General features: G+C 53.0%; 2 long non-coding RNA genes across 3 annotated transcripts in view; one reads left to right on the top strand and one right to left on the bottom strand.

Moving 5' to 3' along the window:
- Window positions 1-5,648: 5,648 nt before the first annotated feature.
- Window positions 5,649-14,726, top strand: LOC123522638. 2 transcript variants are annotated; one of them, XR_006680878.1, is made up of 4 exons: window positions 5,649-5,756; window positions 7,029-7,135; window positions 8,750-8,895; window positions 14,304-14,726. It is a non-coding gene; the product is annotated as an uncharacterized LOC123522638 (long non-coding RNA). The 2 variants fall into 2 exon arrangements; XR_006680877.1 differs by lacking the exon at window positions 14,304-14,726 and having other exon boundaries at window positions 8,750-11,278.
- Window positions 14,727-18,330: 3,604 nt separating this feature from the next.
- LOC123522639 overlaps window positions 18,331-23,282 on the bottom strand; it is an 18,520-nt gene continuing 13,568 nt past the window's right edge. The window contains exons 3-4 of the long non-coding RNA XR_006680879.1: window positions 22,012-22,094; window positions 18,331-19,469 (exon numbers count right to left, since the gene is read on the bottom strand). This is a non-coding gene — a long non-coding RNA (uncharacterized LOC123522639). The remainder of the gene's footprint in view (window positions 19,470-22,011; window positions 22,095-23,282) is intronic.

Raw genomic sequence — 23,282 nt, 5'->3', positions numbered from 1 at the left:
TGGAACTCACACCTGTATGGAGCTCACTTACCTGTAAGAGATTCATATGGCTCCATGTAACACACTCAAATGTTGGGGGTTCACACACCTGCCAGAGTCTCACACACCTGCATGCTCACCTGCAAGAGATTTTTATGTCTCCCTGAAGTTCAGGTGAGTGGGGTTCTCATGCCTGTTTGAGACTGACGGACCTGCATGGGGCCTGCATAGGAGCCACACACCTATCTAGGGCTCATACACCTCTCTGGGGACCACACACCTGTCTGACATGCATGCTGTCCACCTGCCAGGTACCATCCCTTTGGTTTCATCCCCACTCACCCTCACAAGCACTCCACAGAGACCACAGTCCCATTTATAGTGGTCTGAGGCAGGAAGCTGATGTAGGGATAGGGGGCTCACACTGGGGTTCTGTTTTTGCCTAGGCAGGGGTCCTGGCTACTTGGACTCTGCTAGGGTACTAACTCTGCTTTACCTGGACTTACAGGTGAGGGTGATCTTGAGCATCTGTCTGTCCCTTCCTGGGCCTCAACCCAGCAGGCAGGATGCAGTGTCACCTCGGCGGACATGAGGGTCACTGAGGGGCATGTACAGGAGTAGTGGCTCAGGAGCGACCCCTGGGGTCCTCAGGTGGTCAGCCCACCCTGAATCAGCAGCCATATCCGGTCTGGGAAGAGGACCGCTCTTTGGGCCCTGAATGACTGTGTCCTGACCAGCAGGGAATGGAGGCTCAATGGCAGAAACAGCACATTGTCACGTCTCATGCTGCCCCCAGGAGACCAGGTGGGCTGCCTGGCCCTGCGCCGAGTGGGATGTATGTGGTCGTGGCTGGCACGTGCCTGGGCCTTCTGGACTGGATGATAGGGCAGGTGTAGTGGATGTCCCAAGTAGATAGGGACATGTCTCAAAATAGGTTCAATGATGGCAAGGTAGATCCTTCAGGGCGGTTTGTGGCAGGTGAGATCATGTGCTGTGTGGGGTTGGGTGAGGGCCATCCACAGAGCAATGGTCGCACAGTTACCAGGCCAGAGATCAGGAGAGTGGGGTGGGGCAGTCATCTGGGAACGCCTGAACACCCAGCCTGCTAGCATGTGGCAGCTCCGAGAGCCCCTTCCCGGGTTCTGGGCTGGGAAGGAGTCAGTGTTGGGTAGCCATGAGCATCTCCTTCAGACTCCTAGGGCACTGGGATGAGGCAGTGCACACTGGCCATGCGCAATCACAGCTGGGAGCTGTTTCTCCAAGCCTTGGGGGTGCAGCAGGCTGGCTGCTTCTGGGACCGTGAGGTAGGATGCATCCAACACCTCTCCCAGCTTCTCCCAGCCCCATGGTGTGCTTGTCTGGGCTCCACATCACCTCAGCCTCACCTGGCATTCTCCTCTGAGTCTGTCTCAAAACACCCTCAAATTGACACCTTGTCACTGGATGGACCCTGGTCCTGCCCACACCTGGACCTGAAGCTTGTGGCTTTGCAGATGTCATTTGCTGAACGTGAGGCCACAAGGGAGCAGGGTGAGTCCTTATCCTACAGAAGTGGTGTCCTTACAACCTAAGACAACAGGCACAAAAGGATGCAGAGGGGAGATGGCCACATGCAGGAGGCAGAGGTTGGAGAGATGTGGCCACAAGCCCAGGTGCGCCTGGGACCCTCCCCTGGTGCCCTGCTGACCCTTGGATTTGGATTTCTGTACTGTAGGACACTTACACAGCCCCCACCCAATACTTCCTGCTGGGAGGCTCGTAGCAGCTGGGGGAGGGAGGCTCCTGGGAGCGGGATAGGGGTCCCATGGGCTGACCTCCTGGCTGTTCCAGGCACCATGCCCAAACTGTTAGGCCCCTGCACGTGGGCACCCTACTGTTCATTGGTTAGGCAGCAGGACGGTCTGGGCATCTCCAATGGACTGGACTGGTTGCTGGACCAGCGCACCTTCTACCATGTGGACAGCCTGCAGTATGCGGTGCATAGTTACACCTATGCCTTGCAGGCCAGCTCTGTTGGTTCCACCCAGGGCAAAGCTGACCACTGGGGCCGCCATCTGCTGGACAACCTGCGGTGGTGACCCCTCACCTCTTTCCTACCTGGAGATCACTGGCCTTGGGGTGAAAGGGATCCTAAAGTGCCCGTTTGGTTCACTGGCTGAGCAGGGTCACATCTACTGTAGCCTGAGGCCCCAAAGCACCAGGTGAGGTAGGGTGGGTAGGTGCCAAGACCCCCCCCCATCAGACAATAAAGCTGAGGGCTGTTTCTGGTCCCTGTACTTGCAGATGCTTGGTAAACTTGGGGAAGGATGTGGCCTCAGGCCTTGGCCCCAGCCCTAGGCCTTGGCCTTAGCCCCTAGGGTCTAGCACCTAGTTACACCCTAATCCACAGCCCCTAACATCAATACCCCTAAACCCAACGTCCTAGCCCCCAACCCTAAAATCTACCCCCCAATCTTTGCCCTTCCTTAACTCTTTTTTTATTGAATGCTTTTATTGGGAGCTCTTAGATAGCTCATCACAATCCATCCATCCATTGTGTCAAGCACATTTGTACATTTGTTGCCATCATCGTCTTCAAAGCATTTTCTACTTGAGCTCTTGGTATCAGCTCCTTTTGTCCCCCTTCCCTCTCCCACCCTTCCTCCCTCATGAACCCTTGAAAATTTATAAATTATTTTTATTTTTTCATGTCTTACACTGAATAATGTCTCCCTTCACCTACTTTTCTATTGTCCGTCCCCCTGGGAGAGGGTATACGTAGAGCATTTTGATCAGTTCCCCTTTGTCCCCCTACCTTCCCCTTCCCCTCCTGGTATCACTACTCTAATATCGGTCCTGAGGGGTTTATCTGTCTTGGATTCCCAGTTTCCAGCTCTTATCTGTACCCGAATACAGTCTAGCCGGATATGTAAGGTAGAATTGGGGTCATGATAGTAGAGGGGGAGGAAGCATTAAAGAACTAGAGGAAAGTTGTGAGTTTCATCGGTGCTATACTCTACCCTGACTGGCTAGTCTCTTCTCCCTGACCCTTCTATAAGGGGATGTCAAATTATCTACAGATACCTAGACCTTAACTCTTAACCCTAACCTTCTAATCCCAACTTTCTAACCCTAATTCTAACCCCCTAAGCCCTTTACCCTCTAACCCGATAACCCTAACCCTCAAGTCTAAGCCTGAGAGGTGCAGTGCCTCTGACTGGGGTGCCCGCAGGAGTGAGGGCTCCAAAAGAAATTCTGGAGCCAGTGACCCTCCACTGTGACCTCAGCCGCTGGCTTCCCACCTCAAGTCCACTCTCCCTGCCCTCCGGGCCTCTGTCCATTCCAGTGGTCCAAACTCACTGGCTTTGTGTCGATTCCAATTCACAGTGACCCCGTAGGTCGGAGCAGGACTGCCCTGGGGTGGGGTAGGGGGTTTTGGGAATGTAAATATTTATGGAAGCCTACGGCCCCATCTTTCTCCTGACAAGCATCTGGTGGGTTTCAGCTACTGACCTTCCAGTTAACAGCATAATGCTTAACAACGGCCCCACTATGGCTTCTCTGGGTGCCCAGGGGCCTCCCTCAAGGAGAGAGCATCCCCAGTGGGCTCGGAAAGGAATGTGCTGGCTCCAGACACAGAGCTTGTCACTGGGATTCACCTGTATTCATGTTGGGGGAGGAGGTGCAGCCACCTCATCCTCTGAGCGCCAGGAGCTTCAAGGACTTGAGGAGAAAGCCCGGCTCGGCTGTGAGGACCAGTTGACCAGGCTGGTACAGGGGATGGCCAACGTCTTCCTCTGGGCCTCTTTCTTGGGGCTGGGAAAATGCCAAGTGTTAGAACAATGCTCAAATGTCAGCACCTTTGATTTGCTGCCCTCAAGCTCTGCGGTGTGTTGAGGGGTCACAAGGATGAGAGGAGAGATGGAAACCAGGTGACACTGCTGCTGGTGAGTCAGTCAGCACAGATAATCCTGTGGGCGCGTCGTCTGTTGGCTAAACCCCACCAAAGCCAGTCCATCTGAGAGCAGAAGAGGCCCTTGTGGTGTTCTTTGAACATCTATGAACCACTTAGTCTTTGCCACTGTGGACTAGACATAAATAGCTTAACAGTTAACTCAGTCTGTGTGTGTCTGTCCTGGTTTTTCCTGCCTATCCCTCTGGCTGCATTTAATACTTACGTGACCGAGAGGGGACAACTCTACACACATAATGACAACATGAGTTTCTAGATGTGCTAATTTTGGGATTCCATCTACAGGTATAGGGGTTTAGAATCAGAATCTGTACTGGGGTCAATCCATGTTCAGGGATTCAAAGACCATGGTCAATGGACAAGCTTAGCAGCGACGGGTCAGGATACAGGGTTTCGTCATTAGAGTGTTTTGTGTTTATAGGGTAAGTTGGGGCTAATAAAGGGCTTGGGGTTTAATGTTAAAGGATTTGGGATTAAAGATATAAAAATAATGGGGTTTGGTTTTTTTTTAATCTAGGAGTGGGAATTATGAATTTAAGGTAAGGATTTAGGCTGGTGGTTAGGGAGAGGGTTGTTAGAGTAAAGAGAAAGTATTAAGGCTTGAGTAGTGGCTTGAGGCTGGAGGTGAGTGTTAGCATGTAATGGTGTTATGGCGTCGTTAAGGATACTAAGTTTGTTGAGGGGCTTGGGATGCTCAGAGGCTTGGGGGTTTTGGGGGTACTCATGGCATTGTAGGTAAGAGATTATGGGTTAATCTCGCTCACTGCCATAGCCCAGGTTTTCCCCTGAGCAGTATAGGTGGTTGTTTTGAACTGCTGACCTTGGGGTTAGCAGCCCAGCATGTAGCCTGCTTTGCCACCAGGGCTCCATATAGGTTAGGGGTAAATCACAACCGATCTTTAGGTGTTGAACTGTTTCCTACAATTTTGCTGACTTTGTTGATCAGTTCTTGATCAGTTCTAGTATTTGTGGATCCCTTGGAATCTTCTGTATAAGAGGGTTTCATAAGTGTGTAGAAAAATTCCATTCTCTTTCAATTTCACTTTTCCCATGAACTTTTAAAGCCTTCTGGCACATAGGATAATGTCATCTCTGAGTGGAGGTCGTTTTACTTCTTTCTTTCCTACGTATACATTGACCTCAAATGCTATATTTCGTTGAGGATTTTTGCATCTTGATTCATAAGGGGTATCAGCTGGGCACCTTCATTTCTTGTGGTATCTTTATCTGGCTTTGGGGTCCGGGTATATTGCCGGTCATAGATGAGGAGTTAGGAAATGTTCCCTCAAATTCTGTGTTTCAGCCTCTTAGCTGAAAGCAACAATTCAATGCATTTATTTCTACCACCTGAGTTCTCTGGCCTCTAACTGCCAGAACCTTGAGGTTTAAACTGTGTTATAGTCCCAATCAGGACAGAGATGAGGCTGTTTGCTCCCAGAAACACTATGAAGGCTTGCTATGATTCAGAATTGCCTCAGTGGCAGTGGGCTTGTTTGTTGGTTTCATAGTTTGGCTGCAAGTCCTCAGAGTCCAACTTTGGCTCTACTGTATTGGTTTTAGATCTCTGGAGAAGCCTGAGCCCACCCTCTCTCAGCATCCCCTCCCTCTGACTACAGCCCTGCCCTGTACACTGTGCCTCTGGGTGGCTGGATCACTGCCCTCAGACCAGGGCACAGCCTTAGGAGAGGGTCTGCTGTGAGCAATTCTGGGTGTGCCTTGCTGAGTTCCCCCCTCTTTCCCTACAGTAGAGTGGGAAAAACGAGAGGAGCGTGGGTCTCTTGTGCTTTGGAAGCCGCCTGGGTTACTCCCAAGTCCACAAACAAGGGTAAGTCATGCCTTCACTTGTCACGTGCAGCTGATGTAAACGTCCAGCAGAGGGCACCCAAGGGGCACCCTGGGCACTATTTCTCTAAACACCACTGATGGACATGTCTTGGGTAAAGAGAGATGGCTTCTGTGGCTGCTACCACATTGTTGCTACTGTGGAATACCCCTTAAGATGACGTTTTCTGGGAGGAATCAAAAAAGGAGTCAAGCTTCAGAGGCTGGCCAAGGAGTGGGTTGAGAACGAGGTCCCCTCACACCCCTGGGACAGAAAGTGGGGTTTGCATGCAGGGCAACTTCATGAGGCTAATGGGCACAGCGAGATGGTGGGAATGCTCTGAGTCCTGCAGGCACACGCTCGTTTGTGATGGGCCCTCTGCTGCTCCCCGCCCGGCCACGTTATCCCTGCCCACCTAGGCTTCACTGCTTCGGCAAGGCCCCAGAGGGTGGGAAGAGGGCATCATCAAGGGTCTTCAAGCAGCCCCTTCTGCCTGATGGCACCTCTGCCCCTCACATTACTCTGCTTCACCCTCTCCAGGCTCCTGATGGGGGTCTGGTCCAGGGTTTCTAGCCTGGGGAAAGAACTGGAAACTGGCCTTCCTTCCCATTCCCCTCATGTGTGGAGGTTGTGAAGAGAGCATCCCAGAGCCCAGGCCAATAGCCTCACTTCCCTCCACCCCCACCGTGTGCCTCTCAGCTGTTCTGCTGACATCACCCTGGGTTCCGAGCCAAGGTGTCTGATGTGGTCCCAGTATCCTTTTCCCTGGCCATGGACTTTGCCATCCCCTGGAAACTGCTGGCCTGTGGGCAGCCCCAGGAGCTCAGAAATGTGGAGACGCACACTTGGCTCCAGCAGACTAACACACTGGGGAGGTCAGGAAGGAAGGAGCACTCCAGGCTCTTGCTATGGGTCAGCTCTTTATTGCCCAGGCCTCGTGGTCTCCAAGGTCTCTGTCTCCCAGGATTGAGGCGTCCACTTCTGCCATGTGTTACACTGGGAACCCACCCTCTGATTTGGAGGCGGCAATGGGATTATGTTTCCATGCTATGCGGAAGATTAATCCCTTTGAGGGCCTGCAGAAACAGACACTGACCCGTCGATTTGGGCGGGGTGTCCAGGGGCCGGCCTAATCTTCAGAGAGGGGCCACAGAGGCTATACCTCTGGGGATTAGAAGGGGCAAGGCTACAAGGGGCTGGAGACCAAGTTTCTGGGTGTGGCCACCCTTAGGAAGCAGGACCCTCAGGTTTCTTTTCTGACCCTCTTTCCCTCAGGCTGCTGAGTGGCATATGGCTGAGGCCCACACTGAACAGCTGGCTGGTTGGTGGTGCCCAGAAGATGCCCGACAGCCAGCTCCTTTGGCTGACGTAATTTCAAGCAGGTAACAGGTGTGCTGGGGGTGCAAGGACGTGGCAAGGGCGCAGACCCCTCTTCCCTTACACCCCTCAGCAGGCAGGCCCTTCCAGGATTGGCATGAACTGCAGCCCACTCACTGTAGAACCTCAGGGTTTTTTAGCCAGGGCTTCTGGAACCACTGACCTGCCTACCGCCCATCAGCTTCCCCTGGGCAAGTGCCCCTTCAGCACTAGTTGCCCCACAACAGGGCCCCTGCTGTCCTCAGACACATGGGTCTTTTCACCACTGTATGTCTGGAAGAGCCTCCGCTTCCAGGGCCTGTCAGATAGGCTGCACTGACAGAGAACTGCGTGGGAGCTCCACCCTTCAGGCAGACCCCAGGTCCTCCCCCACTACCCATTGTGTGTATGTGCACCCGAGGCGTCCCCATGTCCTCAGAATGAATCCCGGAACAGCTATGTGAGGGCACAAAGCTCACCTGTGATGCCCTCCTCCATTTCCCAGAAGTTATGTCTTTCTTCCTGAACATGAAGGATGGCTCCTGCAGCCACCAGGTGTGACCATTAGCGCAGGTTAGGGGCAGAGCCCGCAGAAGGACAACTGAGTCAGGGGACAAGCAGAGGATGACCCCACTTTATCCAGGACCACCTGTCCAGGTGTGCTCTGCTGTGTATGTCATCTGCCCAGCTAGAATCTCCCTGTGTATGTCATCTGCTCAGGTGTGCAGGTATATTCTCTGCCTTCATGTACATCAGGTCAGGTTTGCCACCTGCTCAGGTATGTACCTGGCCAGGTATGCATGTCCTCAAGTGTGGCCCCTGCCCAGGTTTGTTTGGTGCCCAGCTGTGGCCTCAGATGCTCCCCTCTTGGCTATTGCAGGAGCTGGACTTGGCCTGGGGTGGGTAGAATTTGATCGCTTCACTGTTGTGCTGCACATCTTCTGCTGCCAAGGAGGCCCAGCTGCAAGTGGCCAAGATCCCCCTGGTCAGTAGAGGCCAGGAACCCTCCTCAGGTAGATGCTGGCAGTGTTCGTCACCTCCCACCCTGACACAGCACAGACAACAGAGGATCATGGCTAGTAGAGGACAGTGTGGGGCAGTAGTGAGGGCTGATTTCCGGCCTGGTGCCCTAGTCTGGTGAACCCTAATGGGGCTGCCCAGTAGATGCCATCCCGGACAGTGACAGCATGTGGGGCAAGGACCCACCTCTAGAGCCAGGTCTAACCTGAAGGACATGTCACACTTGAACCAACCAGGTGGGGACTCTTGCTACATCATGGGCTCAGGTCGAATGCTGTTTCCTGTCCCTGGGCCAGGGGATTTGGTAGCTCTGGCTGGCATGTTCACACCTCAGTTCCTGTCCAGGGGACAGAAATTGGAGGCATAAGGTGACAAACTTGTCTCCCAGTGCTGGTGACCTGGAGTCTGAGGTCAAGGGGTTTCTCAGTCTCTCACAGCTCCTGAGGGCCCTGGACAATCCTGAGCTTGTGGCCAAATCTCTCCAGCCTCTCCCTCCATGTCTCTTCTGTAGGATGAGGGCCCCCATGCTTCAGGACACAGAACATGCCCTGGGCCCTGGGATGACATCTTGTGCTTGGGCTCAGGTTCCATGCTCATGACCCCTCCCACCTGTGTTGCAGGGGAGACAGTCCTGCAAGTTAAACAGCGGCTGCTAAAGGATAAGGAGGTGAGGATCAAGAAAGTACTAAAGAAGCTTGCCACAAAAACGGTGTCTGCTACACGGATAGCGGCAGTGCTGTGAGCTTGTGGGGTTTCACCAACTCTGGTGAGGACTCGGGCATGGGATGGCTGCCCAGGGTGTGGGTGTGCGGGTGTGTGTAGTGGGGGAATACAGACTGAAGGGGTACCACAGACTGATGGAACATGAAGAGACTGTGGCAAGGTCGCTCAGGGGTCAGGATGGGTAATGGTGCACCCTGACGCTTACTTGGGCAGTGGTGGTCAGGGCTAGGACTCTCTACTTCCTGAAGTGCCCCTGGGAACAATCCCCCACAGGGCATCTCACTCCTGCTCTCCTGTCTGCCCACCTGTTGGGAGGTCTGTGTGCTGCATTTATGCTGAGCAAACCTCAGTGGAGCATTCAAACTCAAAGGCCCTTGGTGCTGAGCCTGGAACCTTGCAGGCTGCGGGAGTTGATGTCACCATGGACCGGACCAACCTTCCCCGGGCCAGTGATTGCCACATGCTCATCACCTGCTGAAAGACGCCGCCCGCCCCCCCACCCCCACCCCAGGAGCCGGCAGACATAGCAGATTACATGGTGTACTGCTCACCACAATGTCATCAGCTCTAAACTACCAGCTGCTCCGAGGGAGGACCATGAATGGCAGTCTCTCCAGTAAAGACTGACAGTCTCAGAACCCATTGGGGGCACTTCTATCTGACCTGTCAGGTCAACAGAAGGCTGCTCACCACAGGGGCAGTTTCAACCACAAAAGCCAAAACCTTTGTAACGTGCTGTCTCCTGTGCCCTCCAGGTTCAGTGTCAACAGCCCACCACACCACCAGAGACGGGGCTAGCTTACCACATTAAGCCTTGTCCTCTGACATCAACCCCATGTGGTTTGCCTTCTCCCGAGCCCAACTGGGGATGCAGCACCAGCCTCTGACCTTTGGCTTACAAGTCACCTCTTTCACTGCCACCCTGGTAGATGTGGCCTGTGCAGTGAGAGTGGCCCCTCATGGGCCAGCTGTGAAGTGGGTGAGGGGGTACGTTAGAGGTTCCTATAGGAACACCCAGACGCCACCAAGGGCAGAGAGGTCATGCACAGGGAACCCAGCTGGGACAGACCAGGCACCAAGGGTCCCACCTGGGGCAGGCTGTGTGTTCACTCTGAGATTACAGGTGATGCGTTCAGTCTGCATTGATGTCAGGTGGCAAGGCTGATTGAGGTTTGAGTCTCCTCTTGGGAAGCCCCCTACATCGGCCTTCAGGCTGCCAGCTGATTTGCTTAGGCCCACTACTCAGCCCTTGAGTTCAGCCCTGCTGAGGATGAGCACTGACTGTACAGGACACCTGCAGCCCCAACTCCCAGCCCTGGTGTAGCTGAAAGGGCACAAGTAGGTGACATTCACAAACAGGGGCCTCACGGTTCACATGGTGAGCTCAGGGGAGGCCCCCTCAGTTCTTGGCTCCTTGTAGAGCCCTGGTAGAGTCTGTCCTCCACCTCCCCTGCTTGGTGGCTTTCTGGCTCAGCTGCACTCTTAACCAGCATATTTGGAGAACATATCCTGTCTACAGGATTCCTCCAGTGACTCCCAGTGCCTAACTCCTCTCTGACCATGTCTGTCACCTCCACCCTCTATCATCTCTGTTCCCTCTGTCTCTGCCCTCTCTACTTCTCTCCTCACACATCTGTCCACCCACCGCCCACAGCCAGCCCACTCCTCTCTATCCCATCCACCCTGCATATCCCTCACCAGCTGTCCCTGTTCCCTGGTGGCCTGTAGAGTGATATCGCACAAACTCGCCCTCTTTGGTGCTCTAGCTTTTGGTACAGGGCAGGGGTGGGCTGTCCTGTGCTGACCATGCAGGCTTCCCCAGTCTGTGAGACATCAGCCACCCTGAGATGGCGCTGCAGAAGACGAGCATCCTGTCTTGTGGTGGATAGCCTATGTCTGTCCACCCCACTGCTGGGGGCACTCCTGAGGGTGCACGTGGACCTGGTGTCACAACTATGCCAGCAGAAATGCCATAGGGTGGGGGGCACAAAGGTGTAACCCTCCTGACCCCAATCAATTTGCCTTCTCAGGCCACCTAAGGGCTCGTCCCTCCACCCACATTCCAGGCTGCCTTTCCAGCCACCCCACCTTCCCCTGGACGTCCACGGCCCTCCTGTCACACAGGCAACCAGCAGAATTCTGCTGCCCTGGAGGCCGGCTGCGCAGTCAGGTTGATGGATGAAAATCTGGGCCTGCGCGGTGTGGAGGACCAGCAAGCATGAGCAAGCCTGTCCCGAGGACCCTGGGTCACCAGTGGGCTGCAGGGCTTGAGGTGGCCCCTGGAAGATGTAGTCCTGAACGCGACCTAGCAGCGACTTTTCACCCTCCAGATATGGCTGGCCAGGGTGCAGCTGAAGTCAGGGAGGGATTGGTTGGGGGCAGAGCTGAGTTGATGGGGTAGCTGCAGTTAGGGGTATAGCTGAGGTGGGGGGGGTGGCCTTAGTTGCTATGGCAAGGTGGGGGTCCCTGGCACAGTGAGACCACATTAGGAAGCACAATCAGCAGAACTGGCTGATGCTGCAGCAGGAAACATCCTGGGGAGCCCTCAGAGGGCACTTAAGGGGGCTGTTCCTACACTGCCCTGTGGGCAGCCACATTATGTTACCTCAAGATCAGAGTAGAAGCATCAAGTCCTTGGGAGCCTGCTGGGATTCAGGGGGCATGGCATATCCTTGCCCTGGAACTCTAGTTTGTTGGCTTTTTAGTTTTTTCAGCAAGATTACAATGCCCTCAGAGCTGTCCATATGCTTTGTGGTGCCTAGCAAGCCCCATAGGCAGAGGGAGAGCCCAACCCCACAACGGGTTCCTACCACCCCCAAAATGCAACTGAGGTACAGTTCTGTTCACACAAGGAACCACCCAGTAGGGAAAATGGGGACCTCGGAGCAAGCGGCCATGGGGGTGCCATGCCATGCCAGGGAGGCCAGAGCTAGGCCCCCTTGAGGTCAGCAGTTCAAAACTACCAGCTGCATAGTCTGCTCCCATCAAGCCTGGGAAACTGACTGGGGCGGTCCTACCCTGCCCCATCCCACAGGGTCACTGTGACATGGTAAAGTTGGGGGGCAGTGACAGATGTTTTATCCTGGTGTGCATCTCCAAAAGGCTGGGATGAGGTCAAGGAGTGAGCCTGCAAACACAGGGATGTGGGGTGCAGCACACTGGACAAACTGGTCTTCCTGAGGTGTCCCAAGGGGCTACAGAGGGAATTACGGGCTTCCTGGAACAGGCAAGTCCCAAAGCTTGAAGATGAAATGGTGGAGGCTTAGCTTACAGCCTGGACCCTGAAGGGCCTGGTTCCCTGCAACTTGTATTCCAGGCCCACCCCCACAGGCAGATGTTATCGATTCAGGAGACCAGGTATTTGTGTTCCTGCACACCTTGTGTGGGTGTGTCTCCAGCCCATCAGGGTGTGTGCGTCGGGGATAAAGGGACACAGGGCTTCCCCCTCCCCCGCCCACCTGTCCCTGACCTCAACCAGCACCATGGTATCTTGGGGCACCCCTCGGCCACAGATCCAAGTACCAGGAACCCTTGTGTGATGGCCAGCACCTGCGTGTGAAGCCTCAGGCCACCCTAGGCTGCTAGTTCCTACACAGGTAGGGTCCCCACCACTGAGATAGGGTCCACCTGTTAGGACCCTGAACAGGCTGCCCCTCCCCACATCATCCTGTGTCTATCAGAGCAGTAGGGTGTTTGAAACTGGCAGGGAGCAAGCCCCCTCCCCCCCCGCCCCCTCCTGCAGCATCATGCAGGCCAGGGAGGGTTGTCGTCGGTGGTGTGGGGTGGTATCTGGCTGATGAGCACCACAGGCCAGGAGATGCAGGTCCTTAAGTGGAGATAAGACTACCAGATCCAAAGCAGGAGCCAAACCCACATCTGCTGCTCTGGCCTGAACCCCACCGGGGATGGCCACATGACAGGGCTATTCTTGCAGGGTGCCCTCCTCCCTGTGCCCAGAATTGGGGCCCTGGTGCTGTTCCCGAGCCTGTGGGCCTCCCATCACCACATACCTGCAGGTGCTTTCCTTGCAAGGGTGGCTACTTACCCAACCAGAGTGCAACCAGCTCCGCCAAGGCCGCCCACTATGCCTTGTGCTTGAACCTGCTAGCTGCTGGTTCCAAACCTGCCCCAAAATAGCCATAGATTGCCCCTGCCTGACATATCCTGCCTGTGCTTGATCCACCCCTCTGGCCTTCACAGGGCACATGCAGATTTTTTTTAGCCGAAATTGTGAAATGGATATATGAAGCCATCATGGCCTCTGGCTCCTGTCACAGTGTCCCTCAGCACCCATGGGATACCCTCACCTGGGATTTGGGGGCAGGCCCTGTAACAGGCCTGAGATCCCGTGGTGATGCCACCCTCCCTGGGCCTGATGTGATGCTGGCCTTGTGCACCAATCATAGTTCTGTGCAGAACCACATCTGTAGTTCCTCCTGAATGTTCCAGACAGTGGGTAGCAGGGGCTACCAGACAGTTGGGACAGATCACACTGGAGGTCAGGGAAGTCAGGCTCACGTGAAGATGTCTGCAGCTGCCCCGGTCCACGGGTCTCCACAGTGGACTTCCAGCAGGAGAGATCCTGGCCCCTTCCCCTAGCGTGCCTCTGCTGTTCCACACTGCCACAGTCCAGTGGCGGTGGCTTCTTGTGGAAACAGCCTGAGGAATAGACAGTGGGTTTGAACTGCTGACGTCGAGGTGAGCAGCTCAATGCTAGCCTGATTTCACAGGGGACATGGAGATTCTGGCACTCCAGTACTATCTTTGCTGATTTTTAAATTGTGGTGAAATAGATACGGGCTTTGGAAAGGTGTGGGCACATGGTTTGAGATGATCCCTGGACCAGTTTGCCATGTACCCCAACCCACTGTTCCTGGAAGTCCCTTGGGTGCTGATATTTAAAGTCATGTGCATCCACGGGGAGCCTGGAAACCATGCCTGGAGCCCCCTGGACACTGTCATACACCCGTCAGAGATCAAACACCCTCCTCACTCCCTGTGTTCCCAGTTTCACAGGGGCCCTGGGTCACTCGGAACCCTTCAGAGGGAGCCCTGACACTGCATCCAAATCCACTGACCCTGGAGCGTCCAGAAAACCACACCCCTTTCCATCAGCTGCACTTCTGAGAAGCTGGGGGTGGGGTGTCTCTGGAGGGAACAGAACTGACAGCCCTTCCTGTCTCCTCCTCCCACTCACTGTGGGGAATGAACAGACCTGGGACAGGTGTCCTGAGGCATCACTAACACAACAGGCTGTGTGGTCTCCCCCAGCTCCAGAGACAGTGTCCAGGGGTGGACTGTCACGTCTTCCCCACTCAAGCTGCAGGGTCCTTCCTCAAGGTTTCTCCCAGCTCCTTGGAGCCCCAAGCATCCTTGGGTTTGTGTCCGCATCTCTGCAACCTCTGCTTCCATGTGGCCGCCTATCCTGTGTCTCTCTCTCTCTCTATTCAGGAAACCAATGATTTCTGGAATCAGTAGCTGCACCTGTGTGGAGGCTGAGTTGCAATTGAGGATTTGGTGTCATGAGGCTGGCTGGTAGTCCCACCGTATTCCAAGTGGATGACCTCTTGCTTGATTTCAACCTCAATCTGTAAAAGACTCAACAGGAAAATAAATTCCAAATTCAGAACAAAAACATCATGGTCAAGTAGATACCGTCTCTATGGGAGCAGACAGGTTGGTCTTTCTCCCTCACAGCACCTGTGGGTTCAAAACACTGAGCTATGAGCTGAGTGCTTAACCCTGCACCACCAGGGTTCCTGACTGGGCCACCAGTGACCATGTATGAGCTCTCTTGTGACTGATGTGGGTTATACAGAAACTCTGTACAGGTTGCTCTCAGCAAGGAAGGAGCCCTGGGGTGCTCACTGCGGTGTCAACACTTCAAACCCACCAGCCATTCTGAAGGAGAAAGAGGAGGCTTTGAATTCCCATAAACAGACACAGCCCTGTCCTGCAGAGTTGCTGAGTCGGTATCAGCTTGATGGCCTAGGGTTAGGCTGGCTTGAGGGGGTGGGGTGGGGCAAATGACAAACATTCATCATGGCTGCTCATGAGGGTGGAATCTGCTCAGAAGCGCCTGAGAAGAAAGGGCTGGCTGTCTGGTCTTGAAGAACAGCCTGGGGAACGCCAGGGTGCAGCTCTGTTTAGACACTGTGGAACTGTGTGTCTGTCCTGGGCCCTCAGGAAGCATCCTGCTAAGCGCTCCCTCAACTGGTGTGCAATTCGTTCCCTGGAGCTCATGTGCCCACTGCCATCACCACCTGCAGCTACTGATGGTGGTGGCACTGGCAGGCCCAGGGTGGGCAGGTCCCTTCCGAAGGGCTCCGTGGGTAGAGAGCACCCTCAGAGTCTACCCCTGTCCCCATGGGAGGAGCCCCAGGTGCATGGGGTCCTGGCTGAGGGGGATGGGAATGGGCAGGTCAGGGTCTGGGGTTCCAGCCCCAAAAGTCCACTGCCATGGATTGGATTCTGACTCAGTGACACTCCAGGACAGGACAGATCTGCCCCCATGGTTACTGCAGCTGTGGCTGTTCATGGGAGCACAAAGCCTCTTCTTTCTCCTTCAGTGCAGCCAGTGGGTTTGAAGTGAGAACCCCAGGGATCCTTCCTTGCTGAAAGCAACCTGCAGTTTCTGTGTAACTGTGTAATCCACATCCCATCCAGAGTGGGAAGTTGTCTGCTCCTAGAGATAATCTGGTCTTTCTCCCCTTGAGCAGATGGTGGATATGAACTGCCAACCATGAGGTGAGCAGCCCAACGCCTAGCTCATTGCCCTGCCAGGCTCTGATGCCCTGCCCCACCACTGACTGTCCCGCAGGTCATCAAACAACGTGGATACCTGAAAAAGGGACTGGGAATGAAGAGGGGCAAGAGACGTGAGAAATGGAGGCAAGACAGGAGTCTGATCAAGCCTCATATTGAGAAGGCAGAGGCTTAAATACCCAATGGTGGGCGGGTAGCATTACATCATATGCTAATAAAGTGTAACGGGTAGTATCCAATAATCACGCAGCTACCAAATATGGAAGAAATGGCAGGCATCGGTCCTCAAACAGGTCCGCATGCAAATGAGGTGCACTTGGATGCCTGGCGGAGGTGTCCAATGAGCATGGCGGTTGCCTGCCACTGAGCACCAATCATCACAAAGGTCAAGCAATGAAAAAAACTCAGGCAAGACAATAGCCAGGGAACATCCTGGAATGGGAAGCTTAAAGACAGCGGACGGCGCAGGCCATGGGCTGAGGGACGTGCAGACTCCCACATGTCCCCCTTTTCTGTATAACAGCGAACACAAAGTATTCGTGCAATGAAGTTTGGAATATCCTTTAGGGGACTGCGTCTGTCCTAGGTCGTCAGGGCACTGATTCATCCTTACCCGTCATGGGTCTCGAGGAACGCCTTTAATTACATTCTGGCAAACCAGGGCCTGTCTTAGGTTGGTATGAACAGTGCCTGATCTTACCCGTCATTGACTGTTCAGCCCAGCACACAAAGGAAGGGGGTCTTATCACTCAGGCGAGTTGGGGAGTGGGCCACCCTTGTCTAACATTTCCAAACGATGATAATGCACTTGAATAGGCTACGCTACAACAGCTTCAATTTGCTGTTTTAAAAATGCCATGAGTTTGTTAAATATCACAGGCCCTAATGAAATGAGTAATAGTAATATTATGAGAGGGCCCAATCCACTATTTTAAAGTCTGTATGATTTAACAATATCTTAGGCCGTTTTCCTCGACAAGTTTATACCAATTATAGCATTTCAGGATCTACATTAAGGAGTGGGAAAATTGATAACAGGGTAGAAGCGGCCTCGGAAATATTACCGACCTTCCCCCGAAAGCCTCTTACAGAAATAAGAACCGTAGTTGCTGCAAAAGAAAAATGATTACACCTCACTCCCCAAACCTCATGTGAATAAGATAAACAATGAGAATCATATCTTGGGAAAATAGGGAATCCCCTCACCCCCAAGCTATAATTATTAATATTCCTGTCTTCTTCTTCAGCAAAAGGAAAAGGGAACATTTTTAAAACTCTTGCAGAAACTTTTGAGTGCGGGACTTCTTAGCCATCTCTCCGTTTCAGAAGTTGCGTTGACAACCACTCAGCTCCGGAATCTGTGGAGATAAGAGCAAACCCTCCACCCCATTGTAAAACCTCTCCTTCTAGGGCTCTATAAACTATTGGTTCTGGAGGGGAGCACTTTCTTTTAAGCTTAGGAAAAGGAGATAGGGTTGCAGAGTCCTCCAGCGCCTGTCACTGATTTTAGCAGACAGAGCACTTTCCACCAATCAGCACCAGCTACCACCTCTGCAAACAACTCAGCTTGTTATGCAGTTCCGCCGATCCCTGCACAAGCTCTGATATGAGAAAAGCTATTATTCCTGGATTGGGAGGCAGCTCCTCCCCATGTTTTGGCCTTGAGAAAGTGAAAGTAGCTCCGGACAATGGAGCAGCTAAAGGGCTGTTAGCAGAATGACATTTAAGCATTTGTTTTAGCAATTTTATAATCTCTTGAACATCATTTCCTTCTATCACAACATCTGATTCTTTCTTTGCTAATTCTGGACCGGCCAGTCTGCTTCCTCAGGGGGTTCCCTTGTTTTCAGGGTGGTTGAGCAAGGATTGCCTCAAGGCTTTCCAGGCGACAAAGGCACAGCGGCTGGATGTTACAGCTCAGTGTTACAGCTCAGTGTTTACGGCAGAGTGCTACAGCTCAGTGTCACAGCTCAGTGTTTATGGCAGAGTGCTACAGCACAGTGTCACAGCTCAGTGTTTACAGCAAAGTGCTACAGCACAGTGTCACAGCTCAGTGTTATAGCAGGATGCCAGCGGCGCAGGAACCGAGGCTTCTCAACTCGCTAGTGCCCCACGTTGGGGCGCCAAAACGACCCATCCCGCAGGTCATCAAACAACGTGGATACCTGAAAAAGGGACTGGGAATGAAGAGGGGCAAGAGACGTGAGAAATGGAGGCAAGACAGGAGTCTGATCAAGCCCCCTTTATTGAGCAGAAGGCAGAGGCTTAAATACCCAATGGTGGGCGGGTAGTATTACATCATATGCTAATAAAGTGTAACAGGTAGTATCCAATAATCACGCAGCTACCAAATACGGAAAAAATGGCAGGCATCAGTCCTCAAACAGGTCCGCATGCAAATGAGGTGCACTTGGACGGTCCGCATGCAAATGAGGTGCACTTGGATGCCTGGCGGAGGTGTCCAATGAGCATGGCGGCTGCCTGCCATGGAGTACCAATCATCACAAAGGTCAAGCAATGAAAAAAACTCAGGCAAGACAATAGCCAGGGAACATCCTGGAATGGGAAGCTTAATGACAGCGGATGGCGCAGACCATGGGCTGAGGGACATGCAGACTCCCACACACCACCATTTTCTTTTTATTCACTGCCATGAAGTGGATTTTTTTACTAACAGCATCCTTACAGGACAGGGTAGAACTGTCCCTGTGGGTTTGAGGAGGTCAGTCTTTACGGAAGCAGACAGCCTCTTAGTGGGTTTGAACCACCGACCCCGGTGATCAGCCCAACATCTGACCCACTGCTCCACCAGGCCTCACCCAGACACCTTCAGTCCAAACTAGCCGGTTGGCCTGGAATCTGCTTGGGTTCAGGGCGCCCCCATGTGCATCGGAGCAGAACTGCACCGTGAGGTATCAGCCCAGAACCAATCCTGCCCTGTGGGTGTCTCCACAGAGCAGATGGCCTCTTTCACCCTTGGAACGGCTGATGGGCAGCCCAGGGCATGACCCATCGAGCCACCAGAGCCCTGGTGGTCCCTCGCTGTGTTTCCATGCCCCAGGCTAACCCTTCTGTGCAGCTTGTCCTCTGTCCCTGAAGGTCCTTGGAGTGACTGTGCTCCCCACAAAGTACTAGCTGCTGTTCCTTGAAGATGTCACCCCTTCTTCCTCCCCTAGTGAAGCTCAAAGACGCCTCTCCCACACCAGCCACAGCCCGAGGCCACTGGGAGCCCCAGAACCCTGGTGTCCCCAGAGCATTCCTGAGAAGGGAGTGTCCGGGACACAGCCCACTGACCATCCTGGTAAGAACCAGAGTGCGGAGGGGGGTGAAGGGTCAGCTGGGGTCAGAGGGAGCTAAGGCACTACTTCATGGTCTCTAAATGGCCGCCATCTGCCACATTTCAGAACATTCCACACAGCACAGTCGGAGCTGTCCCCCACAGGCAGGACTGCCCTCCACACTAAGAACTTTGGCCCACAGGGCCCTCGGGAGATGGCCATGGCCACTGAGGACAGGCAACTTCATAGGGAACCCAGGGCCTTGGGCCTGAGAAGGGAGGGGAACGGAACACGGATCGTCTGTGTGGGCCCCAGGGGACACGGGAGCTGGTGCCACATTGCCCAGGGGTCTGTGTGGAGCTGTGTGCTGCCCGTGGGGGTGGGGTGGGGGTCCTTCTTTGTCACACTTGTACTCTTGCGCAGGGTCTGTGGAGCTGCCAGTGTTCAAGATGGTTCTGCCGTGGTAAGTGCTGCATGCTGAATGGCTGCATTTCAGGATGACTCACAGGAGGTGTCTGCAGAGCTGGTGCCTTCTGTGGGACTCTTTCCCAGCTTTGTGTCCCCCAAAGATATGCTGAACATTAGAGGCTATTTGTCAGCACATGGTGTGAGGTTAGATGCATTCAGCTTTCAGACTAATGTCTGGTCCCACCCCCTGCTGTTAAGGACAATGGATTATTTCTCCCTGAAGGCATCTGTTCCACTAAAGGTGGGGCTCACACCCTACTGCTAGCATTGTTTCCAGGGGGAGACAGAGAATGGGTCAGACCTGCTCAGTGACATCCAAGGGCAGGCTGCCATCTTGAATCTAGGACTGCACATCTTGTCACCCCCCAATCCCTCCCCTACCTATTGCATGTATACCCCTAGATTGTCCCCCTCTCATTACTGTATTACCTGTAGTACAAACCCTTCCTGTAACGTATGTCTTTACCTGTAATTAGGGGGTTTACATGCCCACCTAAGACATAGAAGCCTTCATTAGAAATAAAGAGCTCTCTTTGGGGCCAAGGCTTGGTGCCCCATCAGACTTGACAGGAAAGCACTCCTTAAAGGCCAGCAAACAGTACTTGAACTACAAGCTTTCCTTTCTTCTTGTGTTTTGTTTTTTTTTGCCATTGACTTGTTTTGTTTCATTTCATTGCTTTGTTTTGCTGTCTAGCTTTTGTGCATGTTATTATCTCCACAGCTCTAAGATAGGCTGGATGAACACTCTGGCAGAGACAACTGGACCGACAGTTCCAGTGGGACATGGGAGAGGTAGGGGCAAAGGAAGTGGCATTAATAAACCAAGGGACAAGGGAACAACAAGTGATCCAAATTGGTGGTGAGGATTTGTAAGGCGTGACCAATGGTAATGTGACAGAGAGGAATTACTGAAACCCAAATGAAGGCTGAACATGATAGTGAGACAAGAGGAAAGTCAAAGGAAATAGAAGAAAGAGCTAGGAGGCAAAGGGCATATAAAGAGGTAAATATATTTATATATGAGGATGTGGAAATAGATCTATGTGCATATATATATATAGGTTTAGTATTAAGGTAGCAGATGGACATTGGGCCTCCACTCAAGTACTCCCTCAATGCAAGAATACCTTGTTCTATTAAACTGGCATTCCATGATGCTCACCTTCCCGACACAATCGCTGAAGACAAAGCAGGTGCGTAAGCAAATATGGTGAAGAAAGCTGATGGTGCCTGGCTGAAGATATAGTGTCTGGGGTCTTAAAGGCTTGAAGGCAAACAAGCGGCCATCTAGCTCAACAAAGCCCGCATGGAAGGAGCACACCAGCTTGTGTGATCACGAGGTGCCAAAGGGATCAGTTATCAGGCATCAAAGAACAAAAAATCTATCATTGTGAATAAGGGGGAGTGCGGGGTGGAAACCCAGAGCCCATCTGTAGGCAATTGGACATCCCCTTACGAAAGGGTCGCAGGAAGGTGAGGAGCCAGTCAAGGTGCAGTGTAGCAACGAAGAAACAGGAAACTTTCCTCTAGTTCCTAAATGATTCCTCGCCACCCCCCCACCCGCACCCCCCATCATGATCCCAATCCTACCTTACAAATCTGACTAGACCTGAAGATGTAGACTGGTACATACAGGAACTGGAACCACAGGGAATCCAGGGCAGATGATCCTTTCAGGACCAGTGGTGACAGTGGGGATACCAGGAGGGTAGTAGGAGGGTAGAAAGAGGGAACCGATTACAAAGAACTACATATAACATCCTCCTGGGAGACGGGCAACAGAAAAGTGGATGACGGGAGACCACGGACAATGTAAGATATGACAAAATAATTTATAAATTATCAAGGGTTTATGAGGGAGGGGGGAAGCGGGGGAAATGAGCTGATGCCAGGGATTTAAGTGGAGAGCAATTGTTTTGAGAATGATGAGAGCAATGAATGTACAAATGTGCTTTTCACAACTGATGTATGTATGGATTGTGATAAGAGTTGTATGAACCCATAATAAAATGATAAAAAAAGACATGCATATAATTAGGGCTTTTTAGTTTTCAGTGCTGTATAATGTATGCTTTGTAATGTATAATGTATGCTGCATAATGTAAGAATATACCACAGTTGACGTCTCCCAGTTGATGGTAAAAAAAGGGGGGGGCTCTCTCCCCATGCCCCCCGACCCCCACCTGGCACTGTCTCTCTGGTCCTTGCTCCCTTGTCCCCTCTCCCCTAGTCCTCCTTCCCCTCCCTCACTGAGGCTTCTGCTCTCTCTCCTGCCCTGTACTACCAAGAGTTGAGGTGAGCAGGCTACCATGAAATGTGCCTGACTCCATTATTTCAATATCTCTTCTATCCCTCCTTATTCTCTATGACTTTGTGTGTGTGTGTATTCACACCGTACAATTGCGCCTATCGAACCCTCATTAGTTGTGGGGGGCTGGCCTTGCCCCTCAGCCTTCAACTCTTCAACTGAACCACATTTTAAGGCCGATTTCCGATTCGGCGGGCCATTTCAAAACCGGTGGAACCCAAGCACCAGTGTGGAGAGCCCCGACCACAGTCGCCAGGAGCCAGGCCCTCTCCTGCCCAGCACCCAGCCTTCTCCGCCTCCTCTCCTTCAGCTGGGCCCTCACTGCCCTCTCCCATCTTACCGTGTGAAGAGAGCCGACGGGGAGCGGGGCTGAGGCGGGTCCGTGGGGGCGGCTGACACCGTTACTGACGCTGCCATAGGCTTCTAGAGTGTTACGGAGACGAAGAAGCACTCTGGTCAGACATACAGGCAACACGGGGGCGTTTTTCTTAGAAGCTCGGACGGGAAGAGCTCGACCTCAAAGTCGGCTGGCTCAGGAAATGGCTTTTCTTGCGAGTCCGTGGCTTAAGGGTTTAAAGGACTCGCGCTGGGCGTGAGGGATTCTGGGAGTCATGACATAATTTCCTCCGGAAGGGGCGGCCAAGACGACGCCTGGTGTGAGGGATGACGGGAGCTGTAGTCCCGCCCGCCCGCAAAGTGCAGTCCTGAGCGGTTTTCCTCAAGGCTACGCCCGTGTAGGTCATTCTGGGAAATGTAGTCCCACTCAGTTCAAGTTCTCTCGCCTTCGAACCTGATCAAGAGGGTCCTTTGAACTCCCTGCCCCTTTGGAGTAACCCACCGCAATGAATCCCAGTGTAACTACACTGTATTAGTTCAGTGTAGTCATTTTGTAAATGGAACCATACCACGTTACTTAACCTGAGTCTAGCCATTTTGTCCTGACCCAAGTGTGGCCACTTTGCAAAGACTAATTCCTTCTGTAACCGCTGTTTTCTGTAACTGCTGACCCGCTGCGTTTTTTGAAATTGCTAACGTTCTTTGTAAATCCCCGTTTGATTTTTAGAAGTTCCTATTTTTCCATAGGGCCCAACCCCTCCTGCCCTTGTGCCCTGTTTAATCCACAGTATGAAAACTCCCCTCTTTAAACACTCCTTGTCGAGGGAGAATTAGGCTCTCGTGACCCCTTGACTGCTGGCTAATAAAGGCCCACCGAAATTACAGTTGCCTGTGGGTCATTGATCTCAAAGGGGGCTCCACTCGCTGTGTGCGCGTGAATGATGCTCCAGAAAGCCTGTTGTCAAGAGCTCCAGTGGGTGGGGCACAGGGGCAGACTGGCAGCAAGGCTGGCAGTTTGAACCCACCCAGCACAAGGGAGCCCACATCGGCTTTCCTGAAGAAGGTGGCCCAGGAGAGGCGAAGGCGCCCTACAAGGGTCTCTGGAAGTCAAGTCAACACTAGGGCACTGTGTTAGTCTGGGTACCTTGGAGAAACAAATCCACAGCAACTCATATATGAGAGAGTTTTATGTAAAGAAAATGTGCATCACGAAAATATCCCAACCCAATGCTGCCCAAGCCCACAAGTCCAACATTAACTCATTAACCCAACACC

The sequence above is a fragment of the Echinops telfairi genome, unplaced genomic scaffold, assembly GCF_000313985.2.
Source record: "Echinops telfairi isolate 266 unplaced genomic scaffold, ASM31398v2 ScPeMD7_7427;HRSCAF=8465, whole genome shotgun sequence".
Taxonomy (NCBI): domain Eukaryota; kingdom Metazoa; phylum Chordata; class Mammalia; order Afrosoricida; family Tenrecidae; genus Echinops; species Echinops telfairi.
This window is presented reverse-complemented; position numbering and strand designations above follow the sequence as displayed.